The sequence below is a fragment of the Cyprinodon variegatus genome, unplaced genomic scaffold (genome assembly GCF_000732505.1).
Source record: "Cyprinodon variegatus isolate N-32 unplaced genomic scaffold, C_variegatus-1.0 Scaffold10, whole genome shotgun sequence".
NCBI lineage: Eukaryota > Metazoa > Chordata > Actinopteri > Cyprinodontiformes > Cyprinodontidae > Cyprinodon > Cyprinodon variegatus.
Window position 1 is genome coordinate 1,030,331 of NW_015150463.1, and position 25,990 is coordinate 1,056,320.

A 25,990-nucleotide genomic window follows, 5' to 3' on the forward strand; every position below is an offset into this window, starting at 1 on the left:
TCTAGTAGTGTATATGAGAGCCTTCTAATAGTCTATATGAGAGCGTTCTAATAGTGTATATGAGAGCATTCTAGTAGTGTATATGAGAGCGTTCTAATAGTGTATATGAGAGCATTCTAGTAGTGTATATGAGAGCTTTTTAATAGTGTATATGAAAGCTTTCTAGTAGTGTGTATGAAAGGTAAAGCTTTTCACCAGTTTATATGAACAGTTCTCACTACTTTGTACTGTATGAGAGCTTTTGAGTAGATTATATAAGAGGTCAATGTTTTCACTAGTTTATGTGAGAGCTTTTTACTAGTGTTTGTGTGAGGTTTTCAGTATATTATATGGAAGAGTGTAATTTAATATGTGTATATGCAAGTTAATTCTGATTTATGTCCCTGGGGGCACCTCATAGTAGGGGGCCCCATGTAGTTGCCTACTTGATAAGTCCATCCCTACTCCTTGTCTAAGTTAGTGCAAGGTTTGTGATCAAAATCTTTGATTCGGGCCCCCTAGACAGCTGTTGCTAAACTTCTTTGGTTAATATTTGGTTGAGGGGGCTCCATAATGCATATACTTATTACTCTATCATATTTGTTTTTGGTGAAGTTTAGTAATTTTGTCATGAGATTAAGTACTTTTATCTAAACTTTCTGCTTGGCACTATCACACATCCAGCTCCTCCACTACTGCTCAGTTTTTTCCTGTTTCCATTGGAAACATTGCTTTTCACCAGCCTATTTGTGATAAGTCTGAGCCTAACTTGTGGCTTCACTTAGCCTGTCAAACTGCTTTGGATTCTGCGGGTCCCATGTAAACTGAATTGAAGCCCGTGCTGAATGACATAACTCAAGCTGTCAAGATGCCAGGGCTGTCGAGCTTAGTAAAAGTGGAAAGAGTATAAAAAACAGGTGTCATTTCAGATGCTGAAGGACTGTTGGTGTCATTCTTGGACAAAATTGAAAAACAGCAAAGAAAGTATTACTACTAATATCATGGTCTAACTGTCAATGCACATATTTTGTTTCAGACAATTTAGTCTGTTCCTAAATACTCTCAGATGAAATATATAGCACCCTCTCCTGCTACATGGGAAACCTCTTGAAATATTTATGGATAAGGTTGCACTATGACTCGTATTTATGACCCTTCAGTCTACTATTCTCTGAAATGCTGTCTTTAGGCAGTTTGAGCATGTAACTCTTTCCTGTTAACTGGAGATTGTTTGTCTATATACTCTGTGGGTTATCCAAAATATACTATGCCTCCATAATTTTTGAAAATCCATTTTATTTATTTTTCTGAACATTGTTAACTATGTTCATGTATTGTTCCTGAAAAAATACACAGGCAGTATTTCAATCTTAAAGAAAAATAAATAAATACCAACCTTTCCCCACAAACCCCATCACAAACAGCCATTCCTTTCTAATGTTGTTGCGGAAAGTAATAGCCTTACTGAAGGGGCAGAATATTTTTTTGTGTTTCAGGCTGGGTTTAAAGCTTTACACAGCATTACCACTCTTTTAAAGTGACCCTGTCATGCACTCCATTAAAAAACTTCCTAAAACCATATCTGCCAAGGCAAAACTGCAAAAAAGTCTCTTTTTCAGCTATTTTCAGATCCTGAAAAAAGTGGAGAGCTTTCCAATGAAATCAGACTTGTTGCATGTGTTAGTAAATTTATGCTAGCTACATTAGACTACAGTTTAATGGATAACTAAGGGAGTCACAGCTTGGTGTTTTCTGGAGAACAATGGGAGGTTGGAGAGTTTCCAAAGTCTGAAAAAAATACTAATTTGGCAGTCATGATTTTTTTCATTATCTTCAAATGAGACACTATTATAGAGGAGAACTACAGGTGGGTCCCTCCGTGGAAGAGAGCAGTGTTGTTCAAATAATGCTAAAAGCTTAAAAAGACAACAGAATTGGGATAATTTCTGCATTATATAAGGCCTTGATTAGCATTGATAAGCACACAACCAAAAAGGGGATATTAAAATGGGAAAAGGAATTTAACGTCAAAATCGATTATATAGATTGGCTGGACATGTGGAAATTCCATCATACGACTACCAGCTCTCGAACATGGAGAGAGTTTGCCTGGAAAAATCTTGAAAGATTCTTTATTACAGAACCAAAAGTGCTGAGAATGTGGAGAGACAGATGTTGATCATTCACACCGTTTTTGAAAATGCTGGAAACTTCTAGAGTTTTGGAAAGACATTTCTATTGTCATGTGCCAAGTGTTTGGATTGCAATTCCTTTAAAAGCCTGAAGGTCTGTATTTGTGTAATTTTTGTGATGGCATTATTCATAAATCTGATGAATATTTGGTAAAAATAGCAGCAAGAAGATCTATCGCAAAGAAAGGGGAAAAGGTTACTGTACCATCAAAAGAGCAATCGATAACTACAATAGAAGACATACTTATAATGGAAAAATGAATATACAGACTGATGATACAAGAACCACAATTAGAAAAGAAATGAAAAAAATGGACACTGTACAAGGAAAGTAACGAAAAATTATGTATACCCAGTTAAGTCAATGTTGTATTTTTTTTATTTTTTTATTAGTTCAATAAAATATGAGTAAAATAAAAAAATATACAAACTTGTTGAAAATGAAAAAGTATATGAAAATTGAATGTTGTCTCTCTCCATGTTAATAAGATCAAAAAACAACCTTTTAAGTTTTGTCAAATTCAACCTTGAAGCAAGGTAGCTTTGTATTGCTTGGTGGAACACCTTCCCTAAACAGTGTTTGTTAAGGAACATATCAAGCATTTTACTGTACTCTGTCTGTTTTTTATGTAAAAGATCAGAGCGACACTTTATTATAAGACAAATTGATAACAGAAAATTGTCTTATTTACGATGTATCACAGAAATCTTAAGGATTGCATTGTATAGATTTTTCAAAGATTTATATACAAACATATTATAACTATTACTTATTAATAATATTATTCTAATCGTTTATTTCCTTGATTAGATATATTCTCACACCAATAATGTCATAGTAAATATTTATTAGTATACAAAATTTTCATAAAAAAAATGTTCATGTAGGCTTACACTCCATATAGAGCAAGTGGAAAATAAAAAGCCTTTTGAAACACATATCAATAGCAGCAAGAGTTGTCTGAGCTTCAATAACCTTGCCTGAAATCACAAAGAAGGCTTGAGAGCAAAGGAATCTATTTACAAGCAGCAGCACAAATGGACCAGGTATCTAGAGGACTCTGCTTTCTCCAAGCACTCCACCATATCAGTTCTGACCTATGACAAGAAAAAAAAAACAGTTATGTAAAAAGACCAACTGAGCACCAGGTCCTGTGAAACAGAACTTTGGCAATGTGTTGTCTTGGCAACAATAGACCACTCAACAGTTTCTTGTGGAAAAAAAAAGATTCTGACACTTTTTACTTTTAACAGTTAAAGAAAAAAAAATGTATTAGTAATTCATTTATTATTGACTTATTTAATAAGTAACGCTAAAAAAAACAAAAAAACATTTCAACCAGCCAAAGCATAAGCTGAAACTAGCTTAAAAAAATTGCCTTACAAAATGACTTCTTAACGACTATGTCATAGGGACAGATAAACCCAGTATTTAAGCCAGTAGGGAAGTTCAAAATGTTTATTAAAACAAAAACAAACAGAACAGAAGTGGGTTGCTGGAGAACTGTGACCGCAGCGACTGCACGGTTGGGGCGCAACCCATCACTGATTCTGTAGAGAGAAACACAGGTAAGTGACCACAATCATCTGACAGGAGATGATACAGAGTGAGTCACTTACCCGGTTTAACAGTTCAGTCCATTCTCTGCATGACAGGCAGGTCAAATCCAATGGCGTGCCGAACGGGATTCAGTGCAGAGCCGTACGTACAGGGTGTCCCCGATCAGAGCAGCAACCACTGAGATCTGACATGAGACCGGTCCAGGTCAGAACCGGACAGTTCTGAGATCCATGTCTCCTCAGCTCGATCAACGGTACAGATCCACACAGGAACAGAACAGAAATGAGGTTCCAAGAATCCCAAAAGCTTTCAGGTAGGTTGAGAGTCCAGAGTCAGACAGGTGCAGAAGCATGCCCACACAAACATGCACAGAAGCAGACAGGCAGACTTAGACGCAGACTGGCAGGCTCAGTGGTTGAGGGAAGCAGAGACGAGATGTTCCAGGATTTATGCAGTACTTTATATATAAGGAAAACTGGCAGGTGGATGTGATCAGTGACAATTAGGAATTGGTGAAAGGCATGAGTAATTAAGGTGAGCTTTCAGGGCAGATCATGACAGACTACAGGAAGCTTCATATAATAATAAACATTTAACAGTATGGTAAGAAAAAAAGCTTAGTATGTCAAAAACCCTGTTTAATGTTTAATTCAGTCAGGTAGGTCTGGTCTCATCAGATGTTGTTGAGGTCCAGTTAGTGGCTTGTGCTGTGTTGCAAATGGTCAAACATCAACCCAAGGCATTAGGTTGTCCAAAATAAACCAACACAGCATTATAGAAATTACAGTCTAACATCTTATAACTCCATACCCAACAGAAAGCACCATTCTCAGAATAACCAATTCCATAAAAATAACCCAATTAAATTGGGCAACAAGTATGTACAATACAAATTTAACTCTCATTCGACATCAGGACAATGGAGCAGAGTGATATAAAAGAAAGAAAAAGGTGAGACTGTTTCTTCAACATTTGTTACCATGCAGTCATACTGATATTGTAACATGTATTCTCAGACAGAGCCGGAAAGGAGGAATTATTAACAGTTCTATATCAACAATTACTAAACTTTAAACGTTGACTCTTCCTCGTCTCTCAACATCTCCTTTTCTTACAATTAATTCCATCTTAGCATCACATTTTACCTCTTTATTTTTCTGTATAACATTTCAGCTGTGATAATGATTACCTCTGAGGCCTCCGAACTGTTGCTCTATTGTTGTTTTCAAGGAGGTCAGCAAATGTGGTGCTCGATATCAGAGGGAGCTGATGAACTCTCATTAGGACTTCAGTAGATTTCCACATTTTCCAGATTTTATCAGATACAGTTTATTGGTGCAGATGTAATTACTAGACAGACTAAATGGTAGTAAAAGTTGAGCTCTATAAAAGCTTGCTTTATTTCTTACACAATGCAGCACTTCTCAGACTCAATTGGGAGGCCCAGTCAAGTACGTTTAGAAAAACAGCTAACAGCTGATACTTATTGTGAACCACAGAAAGAGCTGTGGATCTGCAGACCGCAGCGGCTGCAGAGGGGGCAAGGTTCCACCCATCACTGGCACACTGGATGAGGCAGAAACACAAGTAAGTGACCACGATCATCTGATGGAAGATGATTATTCATGTGAGTCACATACCTGGTTTAACAGTTCAGTCCGTATTCTCAATCAAAGGCAGAAGCAGCCGATGCACTGCCAATGAAATGAGGCACTGAGCCGTCAGAATTCCATTTGTTGAGCAACGTGCTCAGACAGAAACGCATAGATGCTCACAGGCAAAATTTAGCAGGAGTGCAAATATAGTTAAGGCAAAGAGATTAGATGGGAAGCAACAGGCTCAGTGGTTGAGAGGGAGGAGAATCAGGAAATGCTGAAATGCTCTCACCACTGGCCAGTGAATAAACTCACCTGAAGACACTGGTTCGTGAATAATCTCCTCACTGGAACGGGGACATGAAACCTTGGACTAAACAAACATAACTAACATCAAACATGAAACAAACAATGATCTGGCCCTAATAGCTGGGCTGAGCCAAATATAAAGTAAAACATGCAGGTGGGTGAATAATTAAACACCGGGCAGAGCTAGGCAGATAAGCATCATGAACAATCAAGGTCAGCTATCAGGGCGGATCATGGCCATTTTTACATATTTATTAATATAAAAAAAATAAAGTGTAAAAAATTTAAAATCCAGGAATGTGCCTATCCATACTATTAGAATCTCCTAAGATTAATATAATAAATCAATCAATAGTGTTTATTTGTGCCATCTAGTCATTCAGTCTTTTCTGTCAACTTCCCTCTCCATCTTTTCTTTCTAGCTCTCTTCTGAATTCTGCCTTCTCTCTATTTTAATCTTTTCAGTAGATTTTCTTTTTTTTTTCTCTTAAACTGATCTTTCCATCAGTGTTTTTATTTACCTCCGCTGTCAGTCAATCATTCTTTCTATAAGTTTTCTAATCTTTTTCCTCTCCTCTTCTATCAATCTTACACTAATCTAAAACAGAGACATAATACTATCACAATCCCTTCCAAACACATTTCTATGTACATGAAACATGTATTCAGGTGTAGCAACAAATTCTGTAACCCTTCATGCATGCTTGAGATACATGTTGCACCCAAGGAGGTGCAACATGTATCTCACCATAGACTTCTATAGGTTTAGGTATAAATCCAGTGAAGTTAGTAATAGCAAGCTTGTGCGGAGACTCCGTTACAGCAGACGCTTTGATCACACTATATGACGGGTCACAGATTTTGTTGTAACACGGTATAATCTCATCATACTGTACAGATTATGATTATTATGATGATGATTATTATAATTATTGTTGTGGTTATTATTTCATCTTATAAAATACTAAAAAGGCTAATCACTACAATATTTGGAGGTACATATAAAAACAACAACAAAAATTAACATTAAACAGGTGTTTTTCTCCTCTTCCATCATTCTCAGATCATGCAGATCTTATCTCATTCAGTTTTCCTTTTACTGCCTCTTATTTTTTATAAAGAGGGACTTTCATATATCTAAATTTAGTGGTAGAAACTTAGACCTAAGCCTAGAAGTCCATGCTCATAAAACAGCAAAACAACTTCTAACTCTAACCCTATAACTAACTATCTAACGATATAAACTCAGACATCCCAAGTCTCCCAGAAGTTCCGGGAGTCTCCCTGATATCGATAGTTGTTCACGGATACCCGCGAGTCGGATAAATTATTCCAGATTTTAGACTCTGCGAGGTGGAGTTTTTTTAAAGCTAGTGAGAGCATACAGGAAAAAAAAATAATTTGTGCATCATGTGTGGATTATAACTACTTCGACTGAACAGACAACAAGAGAAAGGGGGTGTGAGGAGGAGGTTAGTGTGAAACCTGTGCAGCGTGTCTATCCAAAGTGATGCTCTGTTTAACCAGCGTTCCAGGCGACTGGTTGTCAGAGAGCTCTGATTGGATTAGTCAGATTATTTTTGGTTTACTGTCTGGCAGTCACCTAGTTACCACTCAATGCATCCTGTGAAACGGCAGAGGTTGCATCCTCGAGTAAAAAACGAAAATATAGGACTAATTTTACAGCAGAATATACTAAAGTACATCCACGTCTAGTGAATGTGAGGAACAGTGGCGGATATAGACCAAATGTACCAGGGGGAAAGGAGGGGGCCACCATATTTTCATGGGGGCACAGAAAAGCATGAAATAAAAAATAGGGCAAGGGACTCAAATATATTAACAGAGCAGCATGAAGTGAAATTTCTTTTCAATTAGGTTCAATAAAAATCGTATTTCTTATAATTATATTTCTAATTTTACATATTTTTGACTTAATTTAAGTTAAAACTATCGTTTTCTATAAAATTTGAATTAGAACTCAAGAAAAACTGATAAATTCCATCTGTAAAAATTGAGCATTGGGGGTAGGGTGGGGGCATCTCCCTGAAATGAGTTTTTGGAACTTGGGATGTCTGTAAACTAAGGGTCAGTTTAAAAAAAAATCTTTAGACAGAAAAAAATGTAGGAAAGTGTAGAGGGAGGTGAATAGTGGAGCAACAATGACATTTTAGAATTTTTAAACATTAAGGTAGATGCAAAGATTCCAAAATGAACTTGCTATTATACCATAGCAGGTCAGTTGACTATGATGCTGCATCCACACATCTCTCTTCGTCGATGTTGCTAATTCATCAATTAACTTTAGCAACTGTGTTAATCCTCTATTAAATGTATTAAAAATCAGCCTGTAGTTTCTGGTCAGTGGGGAGAGTTCCTTAGTCTAGGTCCTTCAGAAGATAAACTGGACTGTGATGTCCTACGCATTGGGACTGTGTAGTTTCCACCTTCTGAGGTTCAAGGTTGAGGCACGAGTGATAAGAGCAGAAAACAGTGGTGATACAAGATTACTGACACGTATAAAAACTACTTTCAATGTACTAAACTTTATAAAGTTGTAGAATATAAAAATATAACATTTAATATAAGACACATGCTTTTCTTATAAACCATATAGTTTTATTTGTGAGCTGCAATCCATAATCATCAAAAGAACAGATATGACTTCAAATGTAACAATATGCAAAAGAATCTCTTTTCCAAATAAACTACTGAAATCGAAAAACTTTTTAACAAGATAGTTTTCAGAAATTCACCTACATATTTTTCTCTAAAAAGATAGTATATCTATTTTTTATGTATAGTAAGATATATCATCTGAAGTTATAAAGTCTTTGAAGTTCTATCTTTAGTGATACTTACCTCTACTTCATTATCCACCAATATGCTTTTGGCTGTGACTACAAAATTGGGAAAACAAACTTTCATCAAGATCAAAACACAGACTAAAATCAATTTCTTCTTTTAGGCATAGATTATCTGCCCCAGATTTGTTTATAAAAACATTGTTTAATTGATTACTGCTCTGAGTGCTATTTTTCTGTTTTTTTGTTTCTCATTTTTATTCCTTCCACCATAAAGATGCATTGATTGTTTTGAGCAGGAACATCTTTTGTTGCAGGGTCTACCAAGAGCTTTCTTTTGCTTTGTGAACCTCTTGATTCTTCCTTCCGTCTGTAACATTATTATCAGAAATTGGGAACTGCTTCTCTTAAAAGCTGTATTAACTTTAAAACATCTCGAGTCAATGTGTTCTTGTTTCAAACGACAAGAGAGATTACATTACAAAATGCTTGTAGTTAGTCATAATTTATAATTGTAGGAGAGATACATAAAAACACATTTATTGACAGGGTGCAAGATGTAATAGAGATTCTTCCTGAGATGATGGAGAGTATGGAGACTGTTTGACTTACAGGGCTGACATGCCTCAAAAATGTCACAGTCATAAAGAAACGAGGCAACACCTGCCAAATAGCAGTAGGGATTGTCTCAATTAAAAATAAAGTGTCAGATGGAGAATGAGTTTCATCCAATTGTCAGTCAGTGTCACAAGGAGGGTTTACTGTGGGATGTCAGACATGATACTCCAACCCATCATTTAATCTTATGTTGAGTGTGGCTCAGCCTAGATCATAGAGCAGTGGATAAGATCATGACAGGTTTGTGGGAGTTTAATTATTAAGTCTAACATAAGTCTAAAATCCTTTTTTTTGCTTTTATTTTAATTTAGCTGGTTGGAAAACTGAACTCCGTGTATACATAGTCAACTAAAACACATCCAATGAGGTTTTAACTTGACAAAAGGGTAAAAAAAAAGAAAAAAAAAAAGTTACAAAACTTCTGTTTAATGTACATGTTAAATACAGCTTTAAGCATTCCAAGACTCAGGGGATTGGAATATAGATGTGGTTTAATCTGGTGCAAATGTCTTTAAACTGAACTGAATCAGGCCCCACACCCCGGAAACACTATAATTTTCAAAAATGTAAATTTTTAAATTTTGTAAACAGCCTAAGCTTCATACATTATGCAATTTTATGTAGGCTGTGTTAATTTATACACATTACAAACAGCCACACTGCCACTCATTGAGCATATACAAGCAGATGCAAGGTGGAGTATTAGCATGCAGTTCGGGGAGGTGCGCCTCCGGAGCCACTCAGAGGTGTCAATCTCCTGGTGAAGCTTTTCAGTTTTGTCTAATCTCAAAGATTTATGAATGTGGAAGTCAGGAGATAACGCATCCCCTCATATCACCGCTAAGCCTGTCACAGGATGCCATTGGAAGGGTGATGGAATAAGAAATGCCAATAAGAAAGTAACATAACCAGTAAGTGGCCTAAGATGTTTTTCATTTCTTATTTTCTTTTTTTGGCTTTTCAAAGAGTTTACCTGACATTAAAAGAATGCAAAAAATAAAGTGGTTAGGGGTTCCTGTTTGATTTTGAGCCCAGTCAAGGTTCGGGTTCTTTATAAATTGGAGGATATGACATCTTGAACTGTTTAAACTTCTGGATAATAAATAAATCCAAATATTATTTCATTTATAAACCACTTCAAAAAAATATAAAATAAGTCTCCAAATGAATGTTGAGTTCACCTGCAGCTGGATAATGCTAGTTCCACAGTATTGTCAAATCTTGGATTGTTTTTGAAAAGACTTGAGCTCTGGGCAGTTTTAATCCTGAGCCATTTCAAATGACAGATTAAAGCCTCAAGCCTCAATAAAGAAAGACAAAGAGACAAGAAAGAAATAAACAAGGAAGTTTTTTTTTTTTCTGTAAAACCTGTTCCTTGGCCTCTTTGCAGCTGAACTATTTCTTAAAAAAGAAAACAGCTAAAATGTAAAAAAAAAAGAAAAAAATGTAAAAAAAATTTGAAAAATGAATAAAATGCTTTTCTCCAAATGATTTTTTTTATGTATGGTGATTTTTTTTTTTGTACAAGAAAAATAAACAGCACATGTACTGTAGCCAGGGTAGGCAAAGATTAATCCATACCTCCGCATCAAAATTTTTTATTTTTTTTTTTTATTAAGTAGTTAGTTCACAAAATTCTAAAAAGTACAACAGGAAATAAACATCAATTAATTTAAAGTTACATTACTTTTCCCATTAAACAACTAAATGTGTTTGTTTAATAAAATATATCAAAATATCCATCAGTTCATCTTCAGGGCCTGACTTACACTTGCTAACGCTCACTCTTGAACTTGCAATGGTGCATTTACATCGAACGTGAGTAATGCAACAGGTGCGGGGATTTACATGTTATTCAAATAAAAGGTGCAGTCATTAATCAAGTGAGGCAAAAAATGTGTTGCTTGCAATGTGAGTAGAACAAAGGTAAACCCACAATGGACTCAAAGCAAGTTTCACTAAAGTTTACTTTTTTTTTTTTTTTTACAAGTCACGTCGAGTCGAGAAGACCTGTACATTGTATTAGGTGAAGCAGCACAGTAAAGGCAATGCTGTTTTCAATAAATTGGAAGATATCAACAATGCTGTCACAGGATATGTCACAGGATACAGAAAGGAATGCTTGTAAAGTCGTATGGGAGTCATATTTAAATTTAAAATCATTCTGGCTTAGGAGACTCATCTACAACCTACAACCGTTGTTTTCCTCGTTTAATTTAGGTGTTAGAAAGATACTTCTGAGACTCTGGCCACAATGAAACTTGCTCCTGCTTGCTGTTTGAACGTGACTTTCCATCACACATATTTTGTACCACTGGCACACTTTTTTTGACATAAAAAATACCTATTGGGTACATTTTCTTGAAGATTACCCAAAGTCAATAACTCTCTTAAACCAGTTGATCTTTTCCCTGACACTACCTTGTCTTACTAGTTTAAATAACATACTGTACATGACATGAATCTGTTTACAACCGTGTGTGATTAGGATCAATTTACAATGTATGTGCTCGGATCATACACATTAAACCTGTGAGATCAGATGTTTTTTATAAGATATGTAGGGAAATTATACAGTAGCAGCCATTCAAAATTGGCCCTTTCCAGTAAAATGCCATCCGAATGGCAGGCCTCTTCTCTTCATCTCCCAGCAAAATCCCCTTCAACTTCACGCCACTGGCCTTCTCCTGTGGGTGCATATTTTTTTTACTCTAACTTCACGCTTTCACTGAATTACAGGGTCTGACCCGTAGATGATGTGTCTCTTTAGATCTTAATGTCCAAAAATCATGACACAAAGAATATTTTAGTAAAAAAGACTAATTTTTTTAAAATTGTAGTTGACCAGCCAAGGGCCCATCAAGGAAAGCGGGGGAAATTTTCAATGGCTACTACCGGTACTGTAAGCGGTGACCACGAGTGGACTTTCTGCAGGTGACAGCGATCCAAAGTTAAGCTGTTCCTGCGGTTTTAGGTACTTTCCGCAGGTGAGAGCTGCCGCACCAATTCTACATTTTATTTATGGAAAGTTCCCCAAAGAACTTTAGGGTAAGATTAATATAAATTAAAAAAATGTGTAGGCATCTCAATTTGTAAATGTAAGTCAATAAATGGGAATATATGTAAAATCTGCATTTATTCCTTGTTGTCAACTCACACATTACACGTGAACTCAAATGCTTCATCTGTGACAATACAGTCAGCTGGATCTACAAATTACAAATTTTCACCAATGAAAATCACAAATTTACGAGTATTCTGGAACTACTGATAAAGCTTTTATCGCCAATGGCAGTAAGTTATTTGCCATCTGTCATTAAACAGGAAGAAGACCATTTGCCTAGCAGCTGTGCCTAGATGTGACACACTCTATGCGATCTACAGCTATTCTCCTGCAACCTCCTACTGTTAGCCCTCTTAGATCCAGACGGCGCTGTGGTGCAGCAACTCTCTAATGGTGGTTTGAAGGAGGTTGTGGGTAGATTACCGCCAGAAATCTACCAGTAGCCAGAAGATAGTGAAGCAGAGCAAGATAGAGAGGACTGTACCCAAAACTAGATGAAAAAGTGCTAACAAGGAGCTCTGGAGGCTAATCTGCTGGGCAGACTGCAGTTACTGGAAGAAGCTGGGAGGTACATAAGGAGTATGAATGATTTAACTTTCATTTTGAGGGCTACATTTAAAAGACGTCTTTACCTCTTTCTGTATGTCTGCTTCTGTCTCCTTGAACCCCAGTCGACCTCAGCAGATGGCCGCTCACACTGAGCCTGATTCTGCTGGTGGTTTCTTACGGTTAAAAGGGAGTTTTCCTCTTACCTGTCGCTGTTTGCATGCTTGATATGAGGGATTGCTCTTGAGTCAGAGTCAATGCAATCAGCTGGTTTTCCTAAGATAGAAACTTTGAACCAATCTGACTGTATGATCTGATTGAATTGGTTCTGTAAAGTGCCTTGAGATGACTTGTGTTGTGAATTCACACAATAAAAATAGACTGATTTGAATTCTATTTCAATGTGACGGAGTGGTCTTGTCACTATGTTTCCACATAATAATGTGCCCTGGCTTCTTTGATAAAGAAATATCCCTTTGGCTGAGTGGTCAGTGTGCATGACATTTAGCTTGCAGTCTGTGGAATCAAATCATGCTCGGACTCACCATTTTATATTTTTCATAACAGTTTGTAAACAGTATAATCTTTAGAAAATGTGAAATGTCATAGATATGTTTATTATTAAGTTTTAGCAACAGTAAGTAACAGTATTTGCATGTATGTTGGTGCAAAGTTGTAACTTTAATCCTTTTTTTTTAATTAATATTCTGAAAATACCACTGTTCCCTAAATATAAAACACTAAAAGTTTTGCTTCTGGTGGACCAGTTGCCAATAGACAATATTTGTTTTGCTGCTTCATGACAGACAGCCAACCTCTGTTATCCCTCAGAGATAGGGACCAATTCTCAGGCCCTGTTCCAATACCGGCACGTCTGCCCTTACCTACTTCAGTTGCATGTTCCTGCTGATAGGTATGAGTGTATCGTGTGTCCCAGTTCTTGAGAGCAGTCTTTCTCTCCATCCCTCTATGCACCCTTGATCCACACTTTAGCTAATTATTATGAAATTTTTTTTTTGGTTTTCGTAGCTGTTTTATTCAGCTCTGCTTATTCCCCTCAAATATAAACACTGACAAAATTTTTGGTGCCCCTCATTTAATGAACGAAAACTCCACAATGGTGACAGAAATAACCTGAATCTGAAAAAAAAAATTAATACTATAAAAATTAAGAAATGAAGGTCAGGCATTTCTTTCAATCATGCCTTTTAAAGGTTATTTAAAAAAATAACTTGCAAAACATTCCTGGAAAAATTATGGTACCCTTAAATTGACCCTTAAATCAAATTTGTTGCAGTAACTTTTTTGGCAATCAATTGGGTCCTGTAAATGTCAATGAGATCTCGCCCCTCTCAGCAGATGTTTTTCCCACTTCTCGTTAGCAAACAGCTCCAGTTGTCTCAGGTTTGAAGGCTGCCTTTTACAGAAGGTGTGTGTCGGCTCCTTCCAAAGATGCTCAATAGGATTTATGTCAGAACTCATAGAATGCCTATTCAGAATAGTCCAACATTTCTTTTGGCTCTTTTAAGCTGTGTGTGTTTTAGTTATTATAAGGTTGCAAGAGCTATGACCTGTCACAAAGACCAAGCTTTTCGACACTGGGCAGCACATTTCTCTCTATAATATGTTGATAGTCTTCATATTTCAAGACCCTGCAAAGATTCAAGACTCCCTGCACCAGATGAAGCAAAGCAGTCGAGAACATAACAGAGCCTCTTCTGTGTTTTATGGTAGGGAAAGTTTTGTTCTCTTGATATGTTTTATTATGTTTTATTTCAGGAACAGTTATTGAAATAATTCTGTTTTTACTATACTATAATCATGTAAATTCAAATGCAGTGTCAGACAAGAGAGAAGTGAAGTGGACCCGGTAAATTTCAAAATGAGAGGCGATGCACAGATAGATCCTGTGCTTTGAGGGTGTACTGTTGCAAGGCCCTTTTTGCAGGAGATGTCAGGAAAGACATCAAAATTATTATGAGTGATATGTTTCAATATTGTAGACTCAACTCTGATCAACAGAAACAGCTACTTTAAACCATTAAAATAAAGTTTGAAGAGCAGGCACATTTAGATTATCTTTCAAATTGTGGTGTTAATGTTTTTTTTGTGGAGCTGTTTGTTTTGCACCATGTGTATTGGAGTGGTAAGTATGAGTGGCCATATAATGCTTGCGATTTGATATGTTGGTGTTTTGGAGAGGTCTACCTACTTTTGGTAGAATGACTTTTGGTCTTGTTTGTTGATGTGAATAATTTTGTGCGTATGTTGGTGTGCTGTTTTTTTGTGGGACATTGGACCGCTTTTATGGCATGTTTTCATTTGGCTCAGATTAATATTTGCTATTTGTGGTACCTTGAACCTTGTCCACTTTTTAAAAGCTTTATGTTTTTGTTGTCAATTCATGCTCCAGGTGGATGACAACAAAGTAGGCTGGGACCAGTGTGGATACTGAGGAATGTTAGTCATGTTTTTTCAGAGGTTCCACCTGAGACTTAATTAGTTGATTATTGATTTATCTTGATATCAGCCACATGACAGGAGGTAACAAACTTACTAAAGACTCTTTGTTACATGGTCCTCTATTGTGCATCTATTTTTCCAGTTATAACCATGTGCTGTTTTTGAACATCTGTTGCTATGTTTCCTTGGTTTATTCTCATGTACTGGGTCACAGTTAATGTCTTTCAAATAGATATACATATAAAGCATTGTCTTGGGTACTTTGTTTTTGTTGTCAATTAGTTGATAACAGAATCTTACTCCAGTTTGCATTAGTTAATCAAACTGTTTTCGGTATGCCAGTTTGCATCATGTTAGAGATCAACCTCATCACATTGATAAATATTTCAGCAGGTAGATTCTTCATTCTTATAAAGCAGTTGACAAAGCCAATTATTTTATGCGTCTGTTTTGACAGATATCAGTAAATTCAAAGATTTTCTTTCTCTTTTCTTATATGTAATATGGTAGTTCTGTTTCTGCTTTGTCCTTCACCTTGTGTTCTCTGTACTTTTAAGTTTGATTTGGCTCTCTTTTCTGCAAGTGTTGTGATTATGTCTTCTGGTCACGTCTACTGCCTTAGGAGAATGTCCTGCTGCCTATAGTATCTAAAATACTTTATGGCATGCAGCTCCAGTAGGAAAGTCTCATTAAAGATTGATCATATGAGAAGGAAAGTTCAGGTCATTACAAACCTGTTGGAACTAGTGATGGAAATTTTAGCTCTTTTTCGAGAGCGAGATCTTTTTGCTCAGCTGCAACAGACTAGCAGGATCTTTCAAACCTACATGACTCTCTATTTATTATCTCCTATTATTATTATTTATATGAATGTTTCATGTTTCAAAAAAATCATTTTGCATTTAGTGTTTTGATTAGAAGCCTTATCCTTGTCTAAATTGAGCTATATGTTCTATGATGAAAGTGGTAGTCTTACTTATCCGAACACAAACAACTTTACACCCGTTACCCCCTGTATACTACACGACGCACAATAAAGACGCTGAAAGTCCGCCTGATCGAAAAATTCTCGCACGACTGGAAAATTGGCCTGAAAAGAGCAAAAAATCGTACAGTGTAGGCCCGGCTTAACTTTTCTAACTGCTCTTCTAAACAGTTAAAATGTTGGAAATGTTTTTTTTGCTAGATCTTATGACATTGCATAAAAAGAAAAAAAAAATACATGGTATAGACAGCCTTGAATTTTATCTTCAGAAATAAAGTTCTGGACTCAAATCTAGTTTCCACTTTCTACCACTCATCCATTGAGAGCCTATTCATCTATCAATAAAAATTTACTTTCCTAAAGCAGGGAACTGCAGTAAGGTAGAAAAGGGAAGATTTCACACAAGGGTTCTTCAGTTCCAGCCCTTGAGGTCCCATGTCCTGCACCTTTTAGGTGTGTCTCTCTTTTCACCCACCTGAATCAAATGGCTTAATTACCTCCTTGCTAGGCAGTCAAGTCCTGCTAATGATCTAAATATTAGAGCCAGGAGTGTTGAAGCAGAACCACATCTGAAAGGAACACCAGACCTTGAGGGCTAGAATTGAGGAACCCTGCTTTAAAGAGAGTCAAAACAGCACTTAGGATTGCTGGCTGCCCTTTTCCCTCCCTATTGAACTAATGCACCACCCACTGCCTCAGCAGCGCACCTAGTACAGCTTACATCTTGGCTTTAGACTGTTTGACTCGTTGCCCTCCAGGAGGCACTACAGGTGCATCGAATCAAATACCAGCAGAACATTTTTTCTTTCCAAAGGCCTTAACCACTCTACAAACTCCACAGTGGCTCTCTCCTTTGAAAATGTCTCTTTATGGACCTACATTCTGCCATCCACTGTGTAGCATATTCATTTGTGTAATGTATCCCCTGTGCAAAAATAACCATCTGTGCAATAGATTTATGGACTTATCCTAATGTTTGGATATTTGACTTCCCATGTTTACTTCCTCGCATTTCCACACTGTAAAGATCAAGCATTTAAATCTCATGGTACAGATTTATAATTATATAAATGCTGGCTATTCTTTTTTATTCCTTTTATTTTGGGCCACTGCCAGCAACCCTAACAACATTTAGGTGTAGGACATCTCTCAAGTCATTCTGTGGCACTAATGATGTTTTTCCATCAAGGCAAGCACAAGCAAAAAAAAAAAAAAAAAAAAAACCAGAGCACTTGATAGTAAAATTCTGTAATGTGTTTTATAAGCTTTTTAATGTTATAATAATGGGCATCATAGGTCTTGATGATTTAAAAAATGTTGCTAAAACATCAAAGTGAAATTATTCTAGTTGCTCCGAAAAAGCTGGGGCCACCACTCATGGTATTTATACTCAGATTTAATGGTGTATATCTGTCAATATATTCTTAATAATGTTATCTAAGATTGACCGTTATTATTTTGTAAGATGTGGTTAGTTGTACAAAATATGGAAGCTTATTATTTTCTATGCATCAGCTAAAACATCTGCTTTTACTAACTGCAACATAAATTGATGGTTTGAATTTGCACAGGTGGTAATTTTTATTTTTAATTTCAACCTGAGGAATTTATACAAAGCAAGAGAATAACATCTTTGCCTAAGACTTTACAATGCCAGTATCCTAGACTTTTAATATTTGAATCATCTTGGTGCTGGCTCCAGCAAAACTGAGATGATCATGGCACCTTAGAGTCTTAAGGCATTGGGTTGCTTTGCTGGTCTGTGCACACTATGCACAAGCTCATAGAATCTTTATAGTTGATACAGATCTAGGTGCAATACTCGAAAAAAAAAAACACAGAGGGAGCGATCAACATAACAAGCAAAAATACAGAGAAAAGGAGAAGAAGGGGTAGACGCCCCGCTACTAAAATGGCTGAGCACAGTATTGTTTATTCAGATATTTATGGTTATTGAAGAGTAGTACGTGTTTATATGGCAGCTACGCATGAATAGATGGTGGAAAACACACAAGATTTACCATCTGCACACAGAGAGATGTGATTATGCGAAAGCAGCATGCATGTTAACCTCATACAGATATTTTCTTCTAAATAAGAGATCTTAAAAAACACTGAATGCATTTTTTAATCTTGGTAGTTGTTTCAGATTATATTCATGCTGTTGGTGATGAAAAAAAAAAAATCCTTGTTTGTATCCATAAGCTTGGCCAATAAACTCACCCCTGTATGCTGTTTTCAATCACTGAATAAACAGTAACAACACAGTATTAAACAAAACTGTGCCACTTAAACCTTCTGGACCATTTGATATTATTACAGGCAAAGTTGTTGTTGAGGAAAACTTTAGATTGTCTTATTTGGAAGGAGGCTTGCATGCGCGGACAGGTAAAAAAAAATTAAAGGTGAGTGACCGGTGAGTCACGCCTCCAAGTCGCCACACGCTCATGCCCTATTCACTGCGGCAAGTAAAAAGCAGACTATCGACTGGGATCAGGACTGAATTGAATGCATGCAATTGCTAACTTTGCTGATTGGTTTGGAGTTCCTTAATACTGATGCAATAAGTAGAAAAAGATAACGTTTCACCTACACAAATATTACACAAATTATCAAAGGCTGAATTAATACTGTTAGTTTAAAGACAAATTCTAATCTTTTATCATAAATTGTAGCATAAGTAGTTTATATTTCACAAATCAATGGCAGTAATTTGCCTGTTTCATCTGACACCCTTCAGTGCACATCATAGAGCTTCCTTTACAATAAACTGTGTATTGATGAATATTATGGCAGACAATCAGACACAGGAAGTTTAAAAGTGTTTGTTGTTTGTTGCCTCAGCTAATGGCTTCACTGCTGAATAATTACAGTCCGACCCTACACTACTAATGGAAGCTTGCATACGACAAAAGTACGCACTTGAGCAAACAAAAGCATGCCCTCAAACACACAAGCTCGAACGCACACGGGAGCATGCAATTACAAGAAAACAAGACACAAATGTGATGTCTTCTGCACAAACACAAATAAATAACCACACACAATTACAAAGAGACAGGATTTAAATGAGTTTTCATGCACATACACGTGTAGACTCACATGCTTGTGCTTGTGTTTAGGCGCAGGCAGACATCTCAATAAAAGGGATGTTTAAATGAGCTTCACCTCACTCATACACACAAAAATATACACACACTCTTCCTGCTGGTGAGTGAAGTGTCAGGTTAAGCAGAATGAATGGCCTTGCACTGAAAACACAAATTGCAAAGTAAACAGATTAGAGTGAAAACAGACTCCTCCACTCATCCACCCCCTCAAGCCAAACTATCACTCCATCATCCATCCTCTGTGACTTCATCTTTCTCCAACTCTCTTTGCCTTTGTTGTCTTTTTTTTGCTCATTTTCTCTTTCCCTGCCATTGGCAGAACCATTGGTGGCATCACCTTTGGGCTGTCATTATAGGATTTGTTTGAACAGGGGTTTGACCTGCATGAGTAAATATTATTTTGAAGAGATAAAATGTAGTGACTATTGTCAAGAAACACAAATACATTTGCTGAATAAAATGTTTCTATGGTTAAAGTAAATATGACTTATTTGAATCCCAGGTATTTTTTCGGTGACAGTAAAAGTTTTTATTTTTATTTAATTTTATTATAATTTTGTTGTGTTCCTAACAAGATCTGTGAGAAAATACACCTGAAAACGTAATCAGTACAGTCAGTTCATTCAGATTATCATCCTGCCTTACAATATTTTTTCTGTCAGAGCCGCTCAGACCCCCACATACCAGCGGTGCGCCGACAGTAGGAATCCCTTCATCAGCAGCCTCTGGCCGGGTCGCCTCCTCGCGGTTCACCGCGGCAGCTGGTAGGTGTTTTTCATCTAAATAATCCAAACTGCAGGCAGCAGGATAATAAAAGCGAACGTAGCATTAAACGCGCCCGACGCGCTGCGCCTGCTGCTCAAAACGCGCCGCGGGACCTTTTGCTGCGCCTTGACGCGCTGCTTCAGCTGCTCAGACGCGCTGCGCCTGCTGCTCAAAACGCACCGCGGGACCTTTTGCTGCGCCTTGACGTGCGTCAACCATTGACTTTGCATGTAAACTCGCTGCTTCTGTCGCGCCAGCTGCGTCCAGTGTGTGCATTCGTTGCGTTCGCCTGTCTGCTAAGCTCAAAACACTGGCTTGACGGAGAAACCAGGAGAACAGCTGTGCATATTTACGACAGTGCACTTTTACTTTCGCCCTCTGGGGGGAGCCTCGCTGGAAAATCAACACCGATTGCATAGTGTACCTTTAAATATGTATGGTGCAAATATGGCAAATTTTGGTTTTCTGTTATTGGTGTGATGCAGAGTCTGTGACTTTATTTAGTTTTCTCAACAGTTCAGCTGTCTTAACTGGTGGGGAAGAAGCTGTTTCGCAAACAGCCAGACCTGCATAGAATGCTACAGAGCCTCTTCCCAGAGGGCAGCAGGGAGAATAGTCCATGGTGGGGGTGTGAGGGATCATTTATAATGTTACGGGCTTACAAATGGAACAGAAATCAGAGTGCTTTAATAAATAGCAAAACTGCCACATATAAACATATGCATTAACAGTCCATTACCTGCTAATGTCATCTTCTCAAAGTAAAACCTTCACCATTGGCTGCAAAGTTCTAGCTTATATACTAGCTCCCTTTCTTTTTAATTTTATAAGATAAAAACTGTTACAGACTCAAGTGCCATATCTTAACTTAACTCTTGCATTTAAAAAGGCTGGATCGATCTTCAATCATTACAACGCAAATGTGACCTAAGTTGTAGTTTTTGCTATCCATGCTCCCAAGAATCAGCCACAACTTCTGTATACAGTACTGCAGTATTTTACATGCAAGCACTCAGCTATAATACAAAAAAGAAAAAAAAAATATATATATACACACACCTCATATATATATATATATGTATATATAGATATATATATATTGGTTATCTCTGTTTTAACACTTAATTTAAGAGATTGAAAGAATTGTTGAACCTATTAACCTTTAACATCAAATGGTTTGTGGTCTCATTTTTTCTGCTGCTTTATAACAATCAAGAGAGTTTCCATTCTCATCTCATGACAGCAATATTGCCCCCCAAAAAAACATCTCAGTCTTCCAAACAGTATGTATTTGTTTCATTTCAGGACAGGAAAGAAATGCTAAAAATCCTACTCACATCTGTATCTTCTGTGTTTGTGTACATCAGGATGCAAGATGAAAGCAGTATCCTGATGATGTTACCCAGAGGAAATCCCTTTTTTCTAGGCCATGATCCGACTGAAAACTGCGGTGAAGGACTGACTGGCTGCATCTCTGCATACAAAGCAGACTTTAGTCCAGTGAAGAACATTAATGTTCCAAACAGGTTAAGGAGGTTCCCCCATAACCACAAGTTAAGGTCAGCAGAGGCTACCGTGGAGCAGTTAATGTGGTTCAGACAAGAACAATCCAACATCACCTTCAAAAATATATATAAATAAACAGAATTGAAAATTTAATTGAATTGAAAAACCTGATAGATTTTCCCTGGAAAATAAAAAATGTTCAGGAGGCTGAAATAAAAGTTTTCATGGATTTTAGTTTGACGAGTCTTGAGGACTAACTGACCTTGGTGATAAATAATAATTCAGTAATGTTTTAGACTAATAATTGCCAGTGTTGTGTAATTCTGTTGCTGGAGTTATCAATCTGAGTATCCTATCGTTAATTTTTTTTTTTTTAGATTAAATCTCTACTATCATTTTTTTTGTTTGGGGTTAAATATAATTCAAAATCATATTTTGTTAAATGTATGACTGTTATGTTGGAAAAAAAGCAACAAGTGTATCCTCAGTCCACCACACCTGAATCCAGTAATTAGATGATTAACAGGACTATGGGGAAAATGTATACCAAGGAGGTAAACCAAACATTTGGTAATAATAATAATAATAATAATAATAATAATAATAATAATAATAATAACAATAATCATCATTTAATAATAATTGAGGGGGAGTGTTGGACTAGTGGTTACAGCAGTGTGCTTGTGCTATGAGAAAGTTGCAAGTACCCAGTTTGATCCCCACCCTTAACTCCACACTGCTTCCTGGGCGCCACAATGGCAGCTCACTGCTCCCCAATGGGTTAAATGCAGAAGTATATTTCTCCCATTTGAGAAAGTTCAATTAATATTATTATTTGATTCAGATGTGTTGAGCTAGGGACAAGGTCCAGGATAGTGACCCTGGAGGACTGGAAATACCAAGCTCTGGTCTAGATATTCAATGAACAGATACATGTCCTTTATTATAGCGAATAATTGCCCGCTGATTATAAGGAATGGGTTTCAATTATCAACAGAGTTTTAATTTAGTTTGTTTATATAGTTTTTGTTCATATCAGTAATTGCCAAAAAATTGAGGAGTCCAACACTGCTACTCCCTATCTCTTATTTTGTCCTCCTAGTTGGACAATCTTTTAAAAAAAATATATAAACAGCAAATTGTGTTTGAAATATGCTTAATCAGAGCTGAACTGAGCCTACGTCTTTGTTCCAAAGAGTGTCTCTCGCTCTCTTGTAACTGTCTCACTTCCTTTCCAGCTTGTCATCAAAACTGGAAACGCACAAACTTTAGAACTTGTGCTTGTCAACACACTCACAATCATGCCAAGACAGCAATCAATACGTAATTTCCACTTCTCCAGATAAAAGATGGGCCTACTTGGAGTCTGTCCTGCTGTTTTTGAGTAACGACTACTCTACATGAAGTGCTGCTATAATTCTCCTAACTGCACCTCTCGGCCCCTAAACTGTCACAGAAAGGATTTCATCATTTGGGCAGATGCACACATGCTGCTGAGGAAACGAGCTTTGATTTATCCCCAACTCTCTGCTTCATAGCTTTTCCTCACACAGCAAAAACATGAAAGGAGTGAGAGTTATTATTGCACTGAGCACTTTAGCAAAAACAGTCAATCATGGATTTTGACATTTTAAAGCTAATAAATCTTTTTTTTTTTCTGAGTCAAACTCCCCCGCTCCCTCCTGATATGGGTTTTTAAGGAAAGGCTTGAGGGTTTGATTTTGTAGATGAGGCTTTGTGTGACTCAATGTCTGTCTCATTTTTTTGGATTTATGATCTTCAATAGAATGGTTTTTAACATTACTGATTCTTTTTGATATAACAAATTGAAAATGTATGTGGATCAAATTTAGAATGCTTTCATGGATATGTATAGTTATGGTTAAAGGTGCATTTACACCAAACGTGCTTTCAGGAACGAACCTACGGTCAACGAATCAAATGGTGGAAGGATTGATTGATTGCAAATGGCCTTATAACCCTCCACAAATTTCCTGCTTTAAGACTGTATGGGATGTTTTTTTTTTGTTTTGTTTTGTTTTTTTTTGGGGGGGGGGGTATTTTTTTATGGTTTGTTACTTGTAACTCAAGTGGGAAAAGGCAACAATTTCACTGCTACATAAGAAACAATGATGCTTTGGATGTGAAGGTAACATAAAGTCATCTCTTTCTCTGCAGTAGAATCCAAAGCAGCTGAAGCATTTAAATGAGACAATTAAACAGTAAAGCTTACTCATTTGTGAGGCACCCGCAGGCGACAACAATTCAATTAAATTAAACAGCCTGATGCATGGCAGCCCTGTGTTTCTGGCACAGGGCTGGCTCTATGATTTAGAAACATCCTGCCTGACTGGACACGTCTCTGGGGCAAGGCTTTAAGAGCCCAAAGTCCACTACATTACATAATAGACCCTGCCATGGGGACGGCGCCATCCTCATCACCGAGGCAACAGGTGAATTTCAACAATGCTCATTTGAGAGGCTCACAGATTTTTCTGGAATACAATGCTTGCTCCCGCTGCCAAGCATTTATGTTAATGCTTCATTCAGAGAAAGAATGGCGGATTAGTGCAGCAACGCAGCTGGAGGAGCTCCATGTTCATCCTCCTGCTGGAGAAACTCAGACGGGCCGCTGCTAAATAATGGCCTGGGGCCAAACCGATGTATGAGGTGAGAAATTTGGCCTTAGGGTTTTGGGATACTTTTAGTTAACAATAACTTTTATTCACCAAGGACCTGCTTCAAATTCTCTTGCAAGTTTAAGTTTGGTATTTCTGAATAATTGTAATTAAGGAAAAATAGAGAATGCAAGTAACATTTCTTACAAAACAGGCTTTTATTCTAATTTGGCTATTTTGGCTAATTTGTTTTCTTCATTATGTTTCATAAAAATATGTAAAGGGATTTTTAAGCATGCAAACCGTTTAACGTGGAATACAAAGTCTCTAGAAATTTTCCTTGGGACTGATTCATCCATTTTCCCATAAAGTTTAACCATCTTCCCTGTCCATGGTGGAGAAAAACAGGCCCAAAGCATGATGCTGCCACCGTCGTGTTTGACAGTGTGTTTAGGGTGGTGAGCTGTGCTTGTTTTACACAACATAACATTTTGTATTATTGCCAAAAAGTTTGATTTTGGTTTTATCTGGCTAGAGCACCTTCTTCTTCATGTTTGCTGTGTCTCCAAGGTTGGTTGTGGCACACTTTAAACAAGAATTTTTTTTATGAATATCTTTAAGAATTGGCTCTCTTCCAAAAAGGCCAGATTTGTGCACTATATGACTGATTGTTGTCCTATGGACAGTGTCCCCCACCTCAGCTGTAGATCTCTGCAGTTCAACTAGGGCAGGGGTGTCAAATTAATCAGTGTTTTCATTATTTGATCTGAACATTTAGAGGGATGGTTGGGTCTTGAAGGTCAGTGGTCTGAAACTATCTATCTATCTATCTATCTATCTATCTATCTATCTATCTATCTATCTATCTATCTATCTATCTATCTTTACACTATATCTCAACATTTGGACATTTGCCGGACAACCTTGTTTAGTCCCTGATGTCTTTGTAATGGTGCAACTGAGTCGATACTGCCAAGTATTAGCTATGCTGTATTGGTGCGTGAGGATCACTTAATGAGGCTTGTAACTTGATTGATTAGTCATTATTTCCACAGATTGAACACTACAACCATTAGACGGGAGTATTTGCTGATTGGGTTAAAATGAGGCACCCAATCATTTGGTAGGCTTGTGAATTTATATTTAACAATACAAATATTGTTTCTGCTATTGTCCTCCTTCTTAATCCATTTGCAGAGCAGGTAAGCTTATCACAGCTGGAAGTTAAACTTCAAAAAAATAAAAACTGTAAGTCTGTATTTCACTCATGGGTGGCCAATGTTTGAACATTTCTTCAACAGAATTATATCAGGATGCACAGAGGCTTTGTATATTTTAGGCCTCCTTTTTCCTCCATATTGGATATTTATCTCGGCATGTGTTGTTTTTATCGATGCATCTGTGTGTATTGTAATGCTCCGCTATAACATCCAAGCACCAGGTAGGAGTTTTCCTATTAACAGAGTTTATTTGGGTCAGTATAACAGAACAGCTCTCACAGAGTACAGCAGCTCACACTTGCTCCTAACAGCAACAACCCTCTTTCTAAAAGCGACCCAACATCCCCCCTTTAAGTCCAACCCACAACAACAACTTAAAGAGACAGGAAGTGTGTCATGATTGGTTTAAGACTAAACCCACATGCAGAACACAAACGGAGGCTGAGTAAAAGTTTCAAAGAGTTTATTGAAATAGGTTTTCACACAAAGACATGAACTGGTTAAGGTACTGGTCCGGGTTGGGTTCACTGATGTCTGCAGAGATGGACAGTTTGATTAGCCAGGCAGTCAGATGATTAATTGAGTCTTTGGATAATTCAGAGTCTACCTTGAAGAAGTCCAGGCTTAACTTGTGAGAGAGGGAACCGTTGGGTCC